General features: G+C 44.3%; 1 protein-coding gene across 1 annotated transcript in view; it reads left to right on the forward strand.

Annotated features, from left to right (window-relative positions):
• LOC122814220 (cytoskeletal protein Sojo-like) overlaps nt 1-15,781 on the forward strand; it is a 668,023-nt gene that overhangs the window by 271,971 nt on the left and 380,271 nt on the right. The window lies entirely within an intron of this gene.

Here is a 15,781-nt window from a genome sequence, read left to right on the forward strand (position 1 = left end):
GGAAATTTGAGCAAAAAGAAAAAGGGAAGTGGGAGCATATTTTTGGAGATGTAAAAACATGCAGAGATTTACACAAGAGCTTCAAACCCAGATATATAAAGTAATTGTAAAACATTTATTATTAACAGAAAGGATGCTGTCTTAACAGGATAAAATCTTTTAGGCCAAAGAATAGTTAGGCATCGTTAGTACTCCTGTTAATATTTGCAAAGAAATAGAAGTGTAAGTAACCCCAAACCGCAAACATTGCAGGATGCTAAGAATGTCATGTTAGAAGTCAAATAAATGGAATTAGAACTGATGAAAGAGGAAAGGGGGTAAACCATTGATAAACAATTGGGCAGCATGGGATCAAACACAGTAGAAACATAATTGTCTGAATGGATGTGAACAATGGGGAGGAAATATGTAGGAGCTTGCATATTAGGTAGACTTTGGAATGAGTCTATAATTGGTTGAGATGATTTGGTAGCAGGTTTCCCCAAAGAAAAGCTGGGTTAATATGTTTACAGTTTTTACAGTTTTCTTGGTATTTCATTGGTTAAAATCTTTAGAAGTTGATGGTGTCTTTTTAGCCTGTTCCTCAATCCTTGGGTTTTGGATCCAACCTCAGATCCTACCTTGGCCACTTTTCAGGTTTTGGATCCATAGCTTAGGATCCTCCCCTTACCCATAATCTTCTGTCAAACCCTAGATTACTTCAGGTTTCTTTTGCCGCTTCCAGCGAGCAGATTGGTTTCTTCGTGGCTCATGTGTTTTTGGGAGACCAGTCAGTTTTTGTTAAGGTTACCCTGTTTTGTCAGGGTCCTTCATTCCTTTCTCTCTTTCTTCTGTCTCCCTTCTAGTTTAAAAAAAAAAGAACATGTATATATATTGCTGTTATTGATGGTTGTTTCCCTTCTAAGCATCGCTACCTTTTCTTCCTCTACTATTTAGAGTAATTTTAGTGCCATTGTTGGTATTTTCTTTCCCAAGTCTTTGAGCATTTCTGGTACAATTGTTGGTACTCTGCCTGTTCTTCCCTAGCTTTTGCTGTATATTTGTTTTTCATTCAGGGTTGTTACAGCCTTCCTTTCAGGATGTCAGACAAGCCTACTGGTTTTAAGAAATGTTCATTTTGTGGGCACAAAAAACACAACTCTGATACCCACTCTGAGTGCGTATATTGTCTTGGGACCATTCATCTTGAGGTTGAGTAAGACATTTGTTCTGGCTTCAACCACAGTCTCTTGGTTGAGCACAGGAAGAAACTTATTCTCAAGGGATCACTGCCTCCTCCTTCCTCAGTATTTGGAGCATCCCCCTCCATTCCTAAAACTGCAGAAAAATCTCAAGGGTAGGAAGATAAGACTAAAGAAAAATCAAAAGAAAAGTCTAAAGAGTCAAGGAAGCACTCCCCTGATAACTCTCGTTGCTCAGCACTGAATTCAGCTGTGCCTTTGAAGATATCCGAAGTTCTGGATCTGGTGTTGGCTTTATGCAAGTCTCCAACCCATAAAAAGCCCTGATTCTCTCTGATGCTGATTAAATCAAAACTACAGTCTGAAGTAGTTTACTCCGTTTGATCTTCAACCTGTGGGTCCTCTGATCCATAATGGATCCGACACGGCTGCATTTTCCAGGTACGGCTCCCAGCTCCATGCTCCTCCCATACCCCTTATGCCCCCAGTCTCCATTCTCCCTGCAGATCTCATTTTCTGCCATAGCGATAGCAACGTGGTCCAAGCTGCAGAGTTTGTTGTCGGGTAAACTGTCAAAATTTTTGAATTTCTTCCTTTCGTACCTTTCCTGTACTTTTTCGGGTTTCTTTATAGCTCATCCTTCCTCTCGTAGACTTTTCTCTTCCTCCGTCTTTTCTTTAGTGTGTGTGCGTTTGTTGACTTAGATCCTGTGTTTTGGCATGGTGGACCCCCCAAAACCCGGATTTGAGAGATGCACAGAGTGTGGCCATAAGCTTTCACTGGCAGATGGCCACACTCTGTCTGTGGTTTGTTTGGGGGTGGCTCACCTCTGGTCCCCCTGTCCTGTTTGCGCTGGGTTTAACCCCAGAGTTCTTAAGGACAGGTGGGACAAACTAATTATGAAGGGCCTTTTGCCCTGTACAGCCGGGATGGATGTCCCTCTTTCCCCGGCTAAATCAGCAGCGGCTTCTTCCCCTTTCTCAGCCTCCTGCCAAGAGGTCTGGGTAAGGGGATAAGGTCAAGAAAGACCAGCCTTGTAAGCGCTCTCCTGACCACTTGTCTGAGGCCGGTCCTCCACCAATGACCAAGCCTGTTTCCAGGCCTGCTTCACCTCCGCTCCAGTCCCCAAGTCCCCCCCCCCCAAGCCTGAGGTCCCGATCAGCTGGTTGCCCCTTAGGTCTTCCCCTCACCGGCAATTTCGGCCCACTTCAGCTGCGTCCTCCCATTCCACCCGGTGCCTTTCTGAAGCGGAGATGGACAAGATGATGCAGGGGTTTATCCACACACAAATTCAGATGGGGGTCTTGCCAGGGCCTTCTCCCATCAGAGCAAGCACCTTTAAACCAGTTTTCAGACCTATTACTCCTTCTCCGATCTGACCAGTGGTTTCAGAGCTGTTGGATCTGAGGATGGTCGGAGTCGAGGGGTCAGCGCCAGTGGTACCCCTGTACCTCTATGCCAGCCAGTGCCCTGACTGTCTGATCCGACAGGGTCTGATCCGAACTCTCGGAGCTGAAGCCTTGGGGTTGGATCCAAGGGGTGCTGTCTTCTCCGGCCTTGTTGGAGAGGAGCATTTCCTTCGGCATCTTGGCTCCTGGAGGCTCTGCTCCGACTCCTTGGTTGGATCACAGGGGTACGGTCTCTGCCATTTCAGCCCAGGAGGTCTGTTCCCCCTCTGCATTCAACGTGGTGGAGAGGGTTCTCACAGGGTTGAGGTCTCTATCTTGTCTTCGGACTCTGCCCAGACCCCCCTGGCCTTGAGTGCAGGTCCGTTCATCTTGCTCTCTCATGGTCAGCCCACAGCTGTATTACCCCAGGATGTTCCAGTCCTGGAATAACCCACTTGCGAGGTCTCCCCAGAGAGTGTCCCCCTAAGGAGCTCCCCCATCAAGCACATGTGCAAAAGGAGGCACTTGGACTCTCCTCCAGAGTCCCTCACAGAGGACGTGGACTTCGATGAAGGGGAAGGTTCCATAAGATTGCCCCCGAGGCTGTCTCATTTGGAGACATCATGGAGATCCTCTGCCAAAGGGGGGGGGGGTGGTCTGCCCCCAAACCGACCTCTGACGAGTCCGTGTTCCTGGAGGCTTTTGGCTCAGGGCCCTCTACCTCTTGGGTGTCCCCACCTGCTGATCCACTCGTGGATCTAATAACATATAGGGTATGGAAGGAGCCAGACACCATAGAGCCCATACCCAAATGCCCGGATAAGGTATTGTCTTCTTGTGGATAGACTTCATTGGCATAAGGGGTCCACTGTAGATGCGATGATGGTGGTGGCTGCCACCAAGAAGGAACTTGCCCAGGAGGGTTCCACGGTCCATCCTCCTGATCGAGAGTTGACGCTGGACCATTTTGGGAAGCGGGTCTGTGCTTCAGCGACCTTCTGCGTGAGGGCGCTGAACTATATGGCGCACGTTACTAGACTCCAGAGAGACCTGGTTAAGGAAGTTGCTGAGTCGACCCTGGGGTCCATGTCGGCGGACGACAGGAAGAAGTTCAACGAATGGCCAGCCTCAATTCTGTGACCAACACGTCCGTGTGTTTGCTCTCCCATGCCATGGAGAGAGTTGCTCCTGGAGGCGGGGTCAGCATTCCGTTCGGCACCACGCCTGGCTCCACTTATGCCAGTTCTCGGAGCCCTTCAAGGCGTCTTTCACCAACGCCCCTTATGATGGTTCTTCCCTCTTTGGGACGACGGTCAGACTCTAGTCCAGAGCGAGAATAACAGGAAGACACACTGTCTGCCATCTGAGTCTGCTTTTCTCCACCTCAAAGGTCCTTTTCCAGGAACCAGCAAAGTCAAAAGAAGATGTGGTTCTGCAAATCTTGGACATTTCCTGGGACGCTCAGGACTCTGCCTTCCCCCAGAGGCAGAGGGGGATATGATAGACAACGCCCTAGAGGTGGGGGGGGGGGTCCTAGTAATTCCGGGTTCCAAGAATCATTCTCGGACAGACCTGGATAGCAGCCTTGAGGGGTTGTCCTGCTGTCCATCTCTGGAGGCAGTTGGGGGTTATCTATCGCTCCACCCACTAGCATGGGAATCCATCACAACATATCTGTGGGTGTTGCGAGTCATATCCAGAGCCTATATTGTCCTTTTCAAGGACTCACTCCGTCCCAACAAAACCCTCCTGAACGTCCCACCATGCAGCGGGAGGAAGCAGCAGTGCAGATACAATCACTGCTAAGAAAACGAGTCATCCAGCCAGTCCCTCAAGACCAATTTAGATCCGAGGTGTACTCCAGGTTCTTTTTAGTGCCAAAAAAGACTGGGGACATCAGACTAATTTTGGATCTTTCCCAGTTGAACCTGTCAGTAACCAAAACAAAATTCCAGATGGTCATGATCCAATCCTACCTGCCCTTTTTGCAGGAAAAAGACTGGATGTGCTCGATAGATCTCCAGGATGCATACTATCACATCAAAATGCACAGGTGCTCCCGGAGGTTCATCCACTTCCAGCCGGGAGCCAATCATTACCAATTTTGAGCCCTCCTCTTTGGTCTCACCACAGTTCCCCAGGTGTTCATCAAGATTATGGCAGTGGTAGCGGCTCACCGGAGGCTTCAGGGCATTCAGGTCTTTTCGTATCTTTATCTTTGTCTTTATTTATCTTTATATATCTTTATATTTATTTATCTTTGGCTCTTTACGCCCCTTCAGAACATCTGCTATGTCAAACCAGGGACTCCTTCTGTTAGCCGACAAGTCGGGCATTACTGTCAGTTGGAACAAGTCAGCTCTTCATCCAGTCCAGGTTTTAGAGTCCATTGGGGCGCTGCTGGACACAATACAATCAAAGGTGTTCCTCACCTCAGATAGGATACACACCTTGAGGATTCACGTGTTACATATTCTACAGACCCACTCACCCACAGCCGAAACAGTCTTAAGAGCTTTAGGTTCTAAGGCAGCCACAATAAATCTTCTCCCCATGGCACGCCTCCACATGAGGGTTCTACAGTGGACTTCAGCGATGCAGTGGTCTCTGTTAGACCTCCCTTTGTCCTTTCCAGTGAGGATCTCAAAGGCATGCAAAAGCTCCCTTTGGTGGTGAATTCAGTCCTTGGATCTCCACGAAGGACGTCACTTTCAAACTCCACCACCCCAAGCCATAGTGACCATGGATGCCTCCCATCTCTGGTGGGGGGTATTGCTTGGGAAGGACGGTCCAATGCACGTGGTGCTCTCACAAGACCTATTTGCACATCAGCGTCCTAGAGATGAGTGGTTCTTTTCACGTTGCCTCTGGGAATGATTGCATTTCAGACAGACATGTCAGTAGTGTGGTATATCAGCAAGCAGGTGGGAACCAGATCTTAACCATTATGCTGAGAGGCCATGAGAGTGTGGGAATGGGTGCTCTCCACCGGCCATTTTCTGGTGGCATTGCACATCCTGGGACGGTCCACCATCTTAGCAGACAGGCTCAGCAGATCCATCCTGATGCCCTGCGAGTGGTCTCTGAAACATTCAGTAGTGGAACAGATCTTCCTAAAGTGGAGTCGCCCTTGCTGAGATTTTTTTGCATCTCCTTCCAATGCGAAATGCAGCAAGTTCTTCGCTCTGAACCCCCCTGTCTGTGGAAGCCCTCAGAGTCGCTCTGATTCATGCTTTGCCTACTGGGCTCCTTTATGCATATCCTCCTCTTCCCCTCATGTCAAAGTTTCTGCAGAAAGCTCGAAGGCTGGGGAGCACTGTGATACTCATCGACCCATTCTGGCCTTGACAGGTTTGGTTTCCTGTACCTCTGGTCTCATCTAGTTGTCCCTCCATGGACTTTGGATCTGGTCCCGGATCTGCCCTCACATCCCTTGGGGATCCCTCATCCAGACCTGGACAGTCTGAAGCTCGCTGCTTGGCTGCTCTGGTTACCATGATTCTTAGGACTCCCGGTTTGTCCTTGCTGGTTAAATCCATTCTGGGGGGTGGCTCATAAGTTGTCCACTAGGAAACTCTACCACAGTAAATGGAAACGTTTTTCAATGTGGGTCGTTCAGAGGTCTTTGGATTCTTTTAGAATTTTTAGCTAGCATTTTTCATCAAGGAGCTAGTTCTTCTATGGTGAAAGTCCAACTAGCCACAATTTCTAATTTTCATGCTGGGGTGGAAATGTCTTCTTTAGTTTCTTTAAATATCTGTAAGACCTTTCTCAAAGGTGTCTTCCTCCTCAGACACCCGTTCAGGGATTCTGTTCCACTGTTGGACCTCCCTTTGTTGTTGCAGGCATTGGTTCCACTCTCTTTGAACCTGCAGCCTCTGTGGATCTGCAATTTTTTACCTGGAAAACTGTTTTTCTGGTTACCATTACATCCGCTAGTGGGGTGTCTGAACTCCAAGCTCTTTCTGTCAAAGAACCTTATATGATCTTCCACAAAGATAGAGTCTCGTTATGTACTTAATCCGTCTTTTCTTCCTAAGTTAGCCTCGAAGGCTAATATCAATCAGACTATCAATTTGCCAGTATTTTTCCAAACTATCAGAACAAAGGGGAACTCCGCTTACATTGTTTAGGTGTTCATAGGCAGTTGAGATTTTATTTACACAGAACTAAATCTTTACGCAAGTCTGATCAACTTTTTTGTGTCCTATGCCAAGCCTTTTTTAGGCAAACCTGTTTCAAAAGTGACTATTGCCCACTGGATTTCTCTGTGCATTACCCGGGCTTATTCGGATAGAGGTTTGTCCTTTTCAGGAAAAGTGAAGGCTTATTCGACCCGATCCATGGCTACGTCTGCGGCCCTTTGGTCTAGGGTCTCCTTGGATGATATTTGTTCATCTGCCACTTGGGCCTCATCTCACACCTTTATTTCTCATTATAAGGTGGATTTGGTTTCTAGAAGTAGACCATCCTTTGGCTCTCTGGTTCTCCGGAATATCCTTCCATTAGGGCCTCCCAAGGACTGGGTAGCTGGGGGCTGTGTCCCACAGGTTGAAGATCAAATGAAGTAAAAACTATGTACTCACCATAATGTTTCATCTGAGTAGTTCTACTTCAAATGCCCCCCCTCCTTTCCCCTTGCCTTATCCTTGAGGATACTATATGTCCCTTGTTCTGGTCCCTTTTCTGTTGGGATCTTTGCTTTTGCTGGGAGTTAAGGGATCTGGTAGTAAGTTTTCTTGGAGGATAAGTCTGTGTGTGGTTTGGGTAATGGTTATATGTTGGGCAGCAAACTCGATCTGAAGGGAGACTGGGAGCATTATGGGTAGTGGGAGGAGCATGTAGCTCGGAGCCGTAGCTGGAAAATGTGGCCGTGTCAGATCCAGCATGGATCCGAGGGCCCACAGGTTGAAGACAAATGAAGTAGAACTACTCAGATGGAACGTTATGGTGAGTACATAACTTCTTTTTCTCCTTTTCTGCAGTGAACTCCACATAACATTTTTAGACCTCAGTCTTCCTCCTTATCCTTCAGGTCTACCAGGAGCTTGCCTGAAGCATGGAATGGATGATGAGAAAATCTCTTATGATCCAAATTCAGTTGGGAGTTTTTCGGCTCTTTCTCCCATTGGACTCATTACGTTTGGACAAGTTCAAACATCTTTAGTGTGACCCCTTCTCTGATTCGTCCTTTGGCTTTGGATGTTAAGAATTTAAGAATTCTGGGATTGCCTCTGTCAGATCTAAAGACTTGGCCTTCACTGATACTTATGTCTTATCTGATCCAACTGGTTCTGACCTTTTCAGAGCCAGAGGGATCTTGGAACCATAGCTTTGGTGCCGGTGCTGTTGCTTACCTTGGGGCCTCTGCACTAGACAGTATGGCTCTGACCGCTGCGTGAAGGCAGGGTCATGGAGAAGTCTTGAATTTCTCTAGGCAGGTGGCTTTGGCTCCTACTGGAGCATTCCTGGGATCTCCATCGGCATCTGAGTTCCAGGCAGTGGAGATTGATCTCCACATGGCTGGAGACATGACATCCTTACCTTCTTTGAGTCCTCTGCCTCCACAACTATCTGCGCTGGGTCCTGAGTCTACCCTTTTTCTCCTCAGGGCTACTGGTCCGTTTTAGCCTCAAGAGTGTTCTTTTGCAGGACTCCTCGGTTGCTTCCAGGTTCTCCTCAGATTATCCCCACTAGGAAGTTCCTCAGTAGGGCAAGTGCAAGGGGAGGCACATTGATTTCCCTCACAAGTATTTAACAGAAGACTAACTTAGATGAAGGTGAGGGGTCCCCAGGTCACCGCTTAAAGATGAGTCATTCAGAGAAATTCTCAAACATCTGAGACAGAAAGGTGGTTGGTCTTCTGAAGCCCCTTCCCAGGTGTAATAGGTATTTGTTTAGGCTTTTGGAACTGGCTCAGCTATGTCCTGGATGTTATCCTCAGCAGATGAAATATTAGACTTCATTTCCTTAGGACATTGGACAGATTTAGGAAGCAAATTTTTACTTTAGCGACCTTTGATCTGTGTTCGCTGTATTACCTGGCACATTTGACAAAGTTTCAGAAAGATACGACAAAAGAGCTTAACAAATCCCTTTTGGGATTCATGGCGGAGGATAAAAAGTCCATCTCTTCACAACTGCACACCCTTTAGTCCCTATCAAATGCCTTGATGCATCTGATATCACAGGCTGTAGAAGGAGTTTTGAGAGTGGCTTGTTCCAGCATTTGCCATTAGGAGGCAAACCTGGATGTACCTCTGAGAGTTGGCATAGCCCTACAAGATGCTCTTCATCAGTGCACTCTTTGATGGGATCTACCTTATTCAACCCAAAGTTAAGGAGATGCTCTCCAGGAGTGAACTGAATGGGGAAACTCTTATTTGCCGTAGGGATATATTTTTCTACCCCTCGGAGGACCTTCTTAAGAAACCAGAAAGGGGCAAGAAAGATGTGATTCTGGTAATTGCAAGGTTTATCTTAGGACTCCTATGGACATAGTCCACCCCCAACGTGGGGGGGGGGGCTCTAATGATTGATGTTGCCCATGCAGCGGGGGGCTGCAAAACCAGAGTTTCAGAGGCCCCTTTATCATGAAGCCTTTCTAGCACCCCTGAACCGGTTGTCTGATTGCTGCACTTTGGATGCTTACCTCTGCACCCAGAATTCTGGGTATCCATCACCAAGGATGTTTGGGTGCAGAGAGTAATTACATCCCTTTTTCCCTTCCCCCACAAAAAATTCCTGAAGTACCACCTATCAGAGGAAGGAAGTAGCTTAGAGATGGATGACTCTTTCTTTTCTAACAGGTCTCACCTGGGCATTGAGGATTCAGAATTTTTGCAGATTCTTTTTTGCCCTAAAGAAAGACTGGGGATCTCAGCCCAATATTGGACCTAAGCGACTTAAACTAATTTGTCAAACACTCCCAAGTTCCAAATCGTCATTGTTCACTCCATCTTCCCTGTTTCGAGGAAAGACAATTGGATGTGCTGAACAGATCTCCAAGATGTGTGCTATCATATAAAAATAGGGTCTATATTAGATCACCGAATGCTTTGGTTAGCGAACAGTGATCTATCAGAACAGCATTTTTTTTCCCTTGGAAAAAAAAATCACTGTTCCAACAAAAAAAAAAAAAAGCACTTCAATACATATTAAGTGGGGGGCTTCGCCACCCACACCCCCCCCTACTTAAATATACCAACTCCGAGACTGCGTTACAATGCCGAAAACGGCAAACTACTGAAGCAGAAAAGCAAATTCTTTCCCAGGGAAAGAATTTGCTTACATGCCACTTCAATATTTTGCTGTTTCGGCGTTTACAGCTCGACCAAGTCGCATTTGCTAACCTGCGTCTTCTGTCAGCTGATAGGAACCCTAAAAATAGACATGATCCAGGAGATACCCTGTCTTCTGGCTGAAACCAGTCTTTTTCGATTCAGAGCCCTGCACTTTGGTCTCATCACAGCCCGTGGGTGTTCAGCAAATGTATGACCGTGGTTACAGCTCACCTGAGATGGCTGGGAATTTCATACCTCAATGACTGGCTCCTCATGGCTTCCACCAGGCATCTACTGGCATGCACCAGAGACTGACTGCTCCATGTATGTCTGCATCTGGGCATCAGTTAACTATCACATATTTCACCTCCTTCCTACCCAGACCCTGAAGTTCATAGGGGCCTCCCTTAGGTTATACAAAGCCCACCTTAAAGGTATATTTTTGTTCGGTCCACCTGTCAAGGACCCTACACCTTCTTGGGACTTAATTCTTCTCCAGGCCTCGACTCAGTTTCCGTTGAACCAGCAGCAAAGGCTGATTTAAAATTTGTCATATACATTTTTCTTGTTGCTATTACATCTGCTGGAATAATTTCAAAGCTTCAAGCTTATACTTGCCAGCCACCTTATATAATTTTACATAAATACAGAGTTTCTCTTCACACCAGTCCATCCTTTCTTCAGAAAGTAGCTTCCAGAGTTGCCCTTAACCAGTCCATTAACTAACTTACACGTGTGTCCCCCCAAATTTCTCAAAAAAAGGGGAATATATGCTTCATTTATTGGATGTACATGGACAGTTGAGATTTTATTTCCACAGAACAAAAGTTTTCATAAGTCAATCCAGTTGTTTGTTTATTTTTCTAAAGCTAAGTTGGGCCAAGCTATGTCTTTTAGCTTGATGGATCACTTAATGTATTTCTTATGTTTATAAACACAAGAATTTGTCTTTAGCAAGACCACCACCACAAGCTCATTCCATGAGGTCAATCTCCACCACTGCCGCCGCCTTATCCAGAGCGTCTATAGATGACATTTGTGCTGCTGCTACTACTTAGTCCGGTCCTTCTACCTTCATAGCTCATTACAAGTTGGACTTTATTTCTAAGAATAGGGTAGCATTTGGTTCTGCTGTAGTTGGAATTATCCTTCCATGAGACCACCCTTGGTTGATACTAGTTGATCTGTCCCAACGGTGAAGAACAGGCAAAAAAGACCACTTCAGATAACTAAAGTTATATACTCTCCATAATGATGCATCTGTGTTGCCTGTTTTTTGTCCTTCCTCAACCTGCCCCACCCTTCCACCTTTCTTTGGAAGAAGATATCTATACAGTCTCCTGGTGTGTTCTGGAGGCTTTTTCCTTCTCTTAGTTCCAGATACCTTTCCAGTCATGTTTTAAGACATTCACAGAATTGTTTTTCTTTTTGTCTATTAATGTCAAGGGAGCAAACTAGAGATAATTTGTAGCTTGAGAGAGAATTATGGGCAAGAGGAGGAATTTGAGCTATGGATCCAAGTCTGAGAAGTGGCCAAAGTCTGATCTGAAACCCAAAGGCTGAAGAAAGGTGTAAACGGACAACACAAATGCATCATTACGATAAGTACCTAACTTTTGCTTTTTGTAAACTCTGATGGGCTGGAGTTCAAGGAATGTGTTAGGCAATATAAATTTGTTTATATTCTGCTGAATATCTGAGATGTTTGGCTGGCTGCTATATACCTACATCAACTGTATTACAAGCTGAGTTAAGTATAAACTTGCAGTGTTAAAGATAGTACTGCATTTTATTTTTCTGTTTGTTTCATTGAATATTGTGTTAGTACTGCATTTTATTTTTCTATGTATGTATTTGTTTCATTTAATATTGTGGTCTCACTGTAGTTAGTTTCCTGCCCACCCCTCCCTGTTCTTGTTGTGGTATTAATCTTGTTGGCTTTGGAATTGCCCGTCCCTCCTGCAAATTTGTGTTTGAACACTCCTCCTGGGTCCATCTCATTTGCTCATTCAACTGAGTACAGTGAGGTCCTATTTTGATTTCAGACACTCCTACTTATCCCATCTATTCAGCTCCTATCCCAGTCTAGTGTCATTAGCTCATTCTACCTAATACAGAGAGAACATTTGAGAAGGCCACCCCACTCAAGTCCTTAACTTTGAATTATCTTCTGTTTCTCCTTTCTCCCTTTTCACTTTACTAAAAAAAAAAAAAACACAAAACAAAAAAAAAAAAACTTTGCTAGGATCTCCTTGTGCTCTGAGTGTGCTTTTCAGCTGATAAGTATTTTTGGCACTTTTTAACTGTTCAGAGTTGAATAAAACAATAATTGAATACAGTACAGAATACAGTTTGAATAAATTGCATGTATTTAAATTGTACTTGCTTTAATATTGCTACAAACTCAAGTCTCCTAGCTTGCACTGCACTTTAATTGTTTTAGTGCTGTTTTAGCTGCTTTTCCTGTAAAAAAAAAAAAAAAAAAAATTTAAGTTTGTTTCCTGCCGTTCCTGTAACTTGTCTAGTCCAGGTACAGATTTGCTGTATCCAGGACTGTTTGCAAGCTTTTGAGCCCCCCAAGCCTTTCTGTGTTGGAGGAAACCTTCTAGCTTATCAGTGGGAGTGGTAAGCACTAGGTAGCCTTCAGATGATGGAAGAAAACAGGAACACCTTATATATATCCTTGGATTTTATTCAACCAAAAGCAGACAAGCGAAAACCAATCCACAAAAAGGTACACGCCAGGAGAAACTGCATTAACGCTCTTGAAACACTGCGTTTTCGTTTACCAGATGCACTTCATCAGATAAAAGCCACTGTCTACCCAGTCCTTTTATACCTTAATAAATTAGATAATTAGCATCAATCACAGTAATTAAGTTCAGGTCCCAACGTTTGGAGCATTTTAAAGCAGAATAATGCCATTAAAAACAAACAGTTAAGAATACATAGAACAGATGTAAAGAACATCCTTTTAAAACTTTGATTTGAAAAATCATATGGATTTCATTTATGTAGAACTTGTGAATCTAAAATATCAATAAAATTAAATTATTTTAAAATCTTTCAATAGTAGAATACCCAACACAATAAAGTAAAATGATAAAAATTGCCATCCAGTGGTCATTTGTAGTTATTGCACCTCTTTCCATTCAAATAATTACTATAGTGATATATATAGGTAATAAATTAATAATTTATAAAGCATAAAAGAGACCTTGGAAATAAAACATCCCCATATTCAAATATATAAAATCATTTAAAACTGTATGTTAGAATAATATATCATTTAAAATTAAAAATCCAAAAAATATATATGTATATATCTGATGAAGTGCATCTGGTAAACGAAAACGCAGTGTTTCAAGGGCGTTAATGCAGTTTCTCCTGGCGTGTACCTTTTTGTGGATTGGTTTTCGCTTGTCTGCTTTTGGTTGAATAAAATCCAAGGATATATATAAGGTGTTTCTGTTTTCTTCCATCATCTGAAGATTTATTGGATTTATTCATTTTTTTCATTTGATTTCACTAGGTAGCCTTTCTACCACAAGAATGGTTTCTGGCCCAGAAATTGTAGTTTATTGGCCGTTTCGGCAGTTTTTCCATCTCCCCCGTAATTGTAGTTTATTGGCTGTTTGGGCAGTTTTTCCATCTCTTTCAAGCCCACATTTGCACTTGTTTCCCACCTTTCCTGTAGCTAGTGTAGTCCAGATACAATTTTGCTGTATCCAGGACTGTTTGTAAACTTCTGAGCCCCCCAAGCCTTTCTGTGTTGGAGAGAAGCCACCTAATTTATCAGTGGGAGTGGTAAGCACTAGGTAGCCTATCTACCACAAGAGGAGTGGTTTCTGGCCCAGAAATTGTAGTTCATTGGCTGTTTGGGCAATTCAATTTTTTCCATCTCTTTCAACTTTCTGGTCTAAAAGCACACATTTGAATTTTTCATGCCTTTCCTGTAACTAGTCTAGTTCAGATACAGATTTGCTGTATCCAGGACTTGAATGTAAGCTTCTGAGCCCCCCCAAGCCTTTCTGTGTTGGAGTGAAGCCTTCTAGCTTAGTGGCAGTGGCAAATACTAGGTAGCTTATCTAGCACAAGAAGAGTGGTTTCTGGCTCAGATTTTGTAGTTTATTGGCCGTTTGGACAGTTTTTCCATCTCTTTCAACTTTCTGGTCTAAAAGTCCACATTTGCTCTTGTTTCCTGCCTTTCCTGTAACTAGTCTAGTCCAGATACAGATTTGCTGTATCCAGGACTGTTCATAAGCTTCTGAGAGGTGCCAAAGTCTGCTCTTCATTTTTTCACTTAGATCTCCTAGTTCTCTCCTCTTCTGCACTTTTACTAGCTTATTAGTCTAGCACTTCACTATACCAGACTTCTTGTAGCACACAAGTGCTACAAGCGCTAAATGTTCTACAAGGAAACAGCTCCAGTACTACTCATTAATGCCCACCCCTCCAGGCATGTCTAAAGGTCAGTTCTCTGTGCTGTCTCCTATTAACCTGGTGAACTTGGGCATCCTGAGGCAATGTAGCAACTGCCTCATGTACACCGACAACCCTCTCCTCTTACTTCCCAACACTCAGACTCGCAAGAGATGCACTTGTATATCCGAATTGGAAGCCACGCACTCTCCGGTCAAGACTGAAATAGCTGGTCAAGAGGAGAAGGTCAACACTTGCACCACACCACATGGCACACACAGCCTTCCAGAACACACACCAGCATTGCCTTCACATAAAAAAACAAACCACACACCTACCTTTGTGGAGGCTCTCAATAAAAATATACCCAAACAGCAGACATCTCCAAGGCAGAAATGCAGTTGACCATCACAACGCAATACTAATCACGAGACATATAACTCTCCTAAACAGTGCGCCACTCAACCAAATACCCTAAGGAAAAAGTGTGCCCAGCACACTAGTCATAGGTGACTCGATAGTGAGGTACACTGATGTCCTACTCACTAGGTTGAATAAGGAAAAAGTAACAGTCAGCTGCCCGTCAGGTGGCAGGATCCACCACATAACGCACGCACTCAGGTCCCTCAACAACAGGTATAAATATGACTTTGTCATTGTACATGTAGGTGTGAATGACCTGAGACGGATCTATATTAAATCAATGAAAATCCATTACATTGAATACTAAAACAGCGACATGTATTACTCGAACTGCGAAAATACAAAATGCACTAAACTGTGAAATTTAAAATACCGAACGTTCATAGTCTGCCAACCCCACCACTCGGTACGTACTACCTACCCAAACAAAATAAATAAACCACATACATGCACTAACCAAACCCTACTCCTAACCCTTAAGTAAAGCACCAAAACTCAACTAACCCTACAGTAAACACCACATACACAACTATCTGTGCACTATCCTTATCCCCTCCTTAATCCCAAGGTCCGTGACTACTGCACACTTCCCCTACAGAGATATACCCAAACAAAGTAAAAAATACACATAAATACATTTAACAAAACCCTACAATAAATCTTACACACATTACCTTAACCCACACCCTAACCCTAAGGTCCGTAACTATCGCACACTTACCTTACGGAGCTATACTGCAGACGGGCAACCAAAACACTTTGACATTTTGAATTTCGCGGTTTTGCATGTTTGATTACGTATTTCGCGTAGTACGTATCAATCATTTTGTATTTGCGCAAACGGAGTTTCGACAATCTAATAGGAACCCACGTGAGACGCATCTCCCTTCAGTACATGAAAAGAGACATGGAGGAGCTCTCGGATTATGTAGCCCAGGCGGGTATGACCCTAGTCCTGAGCAGCATCCTACCATCACCCAGAATGATACCACAGTACAAGCAGAAAATGATTGATTTCAACAATTGGCTAAGTTTCTGCTGTCATTCTAAGGGGATTCAGTATCTGTCTGCCTGAGATGACATG

Source organism: Protopterus annectens, chromosome 10.part0 (assembly GCF_019279795.1).
Source record: "Protopterus annectens isolate FY-2018-M chromosome 10.part0, PAN1.0, whole genome shotgun sequence".
Taxonomy (NCBI): Eukaryota; Metazoa; Chordata; order Ceratodontiformes; family Protopteridae; genus Protopterus; species Protopterus annectens.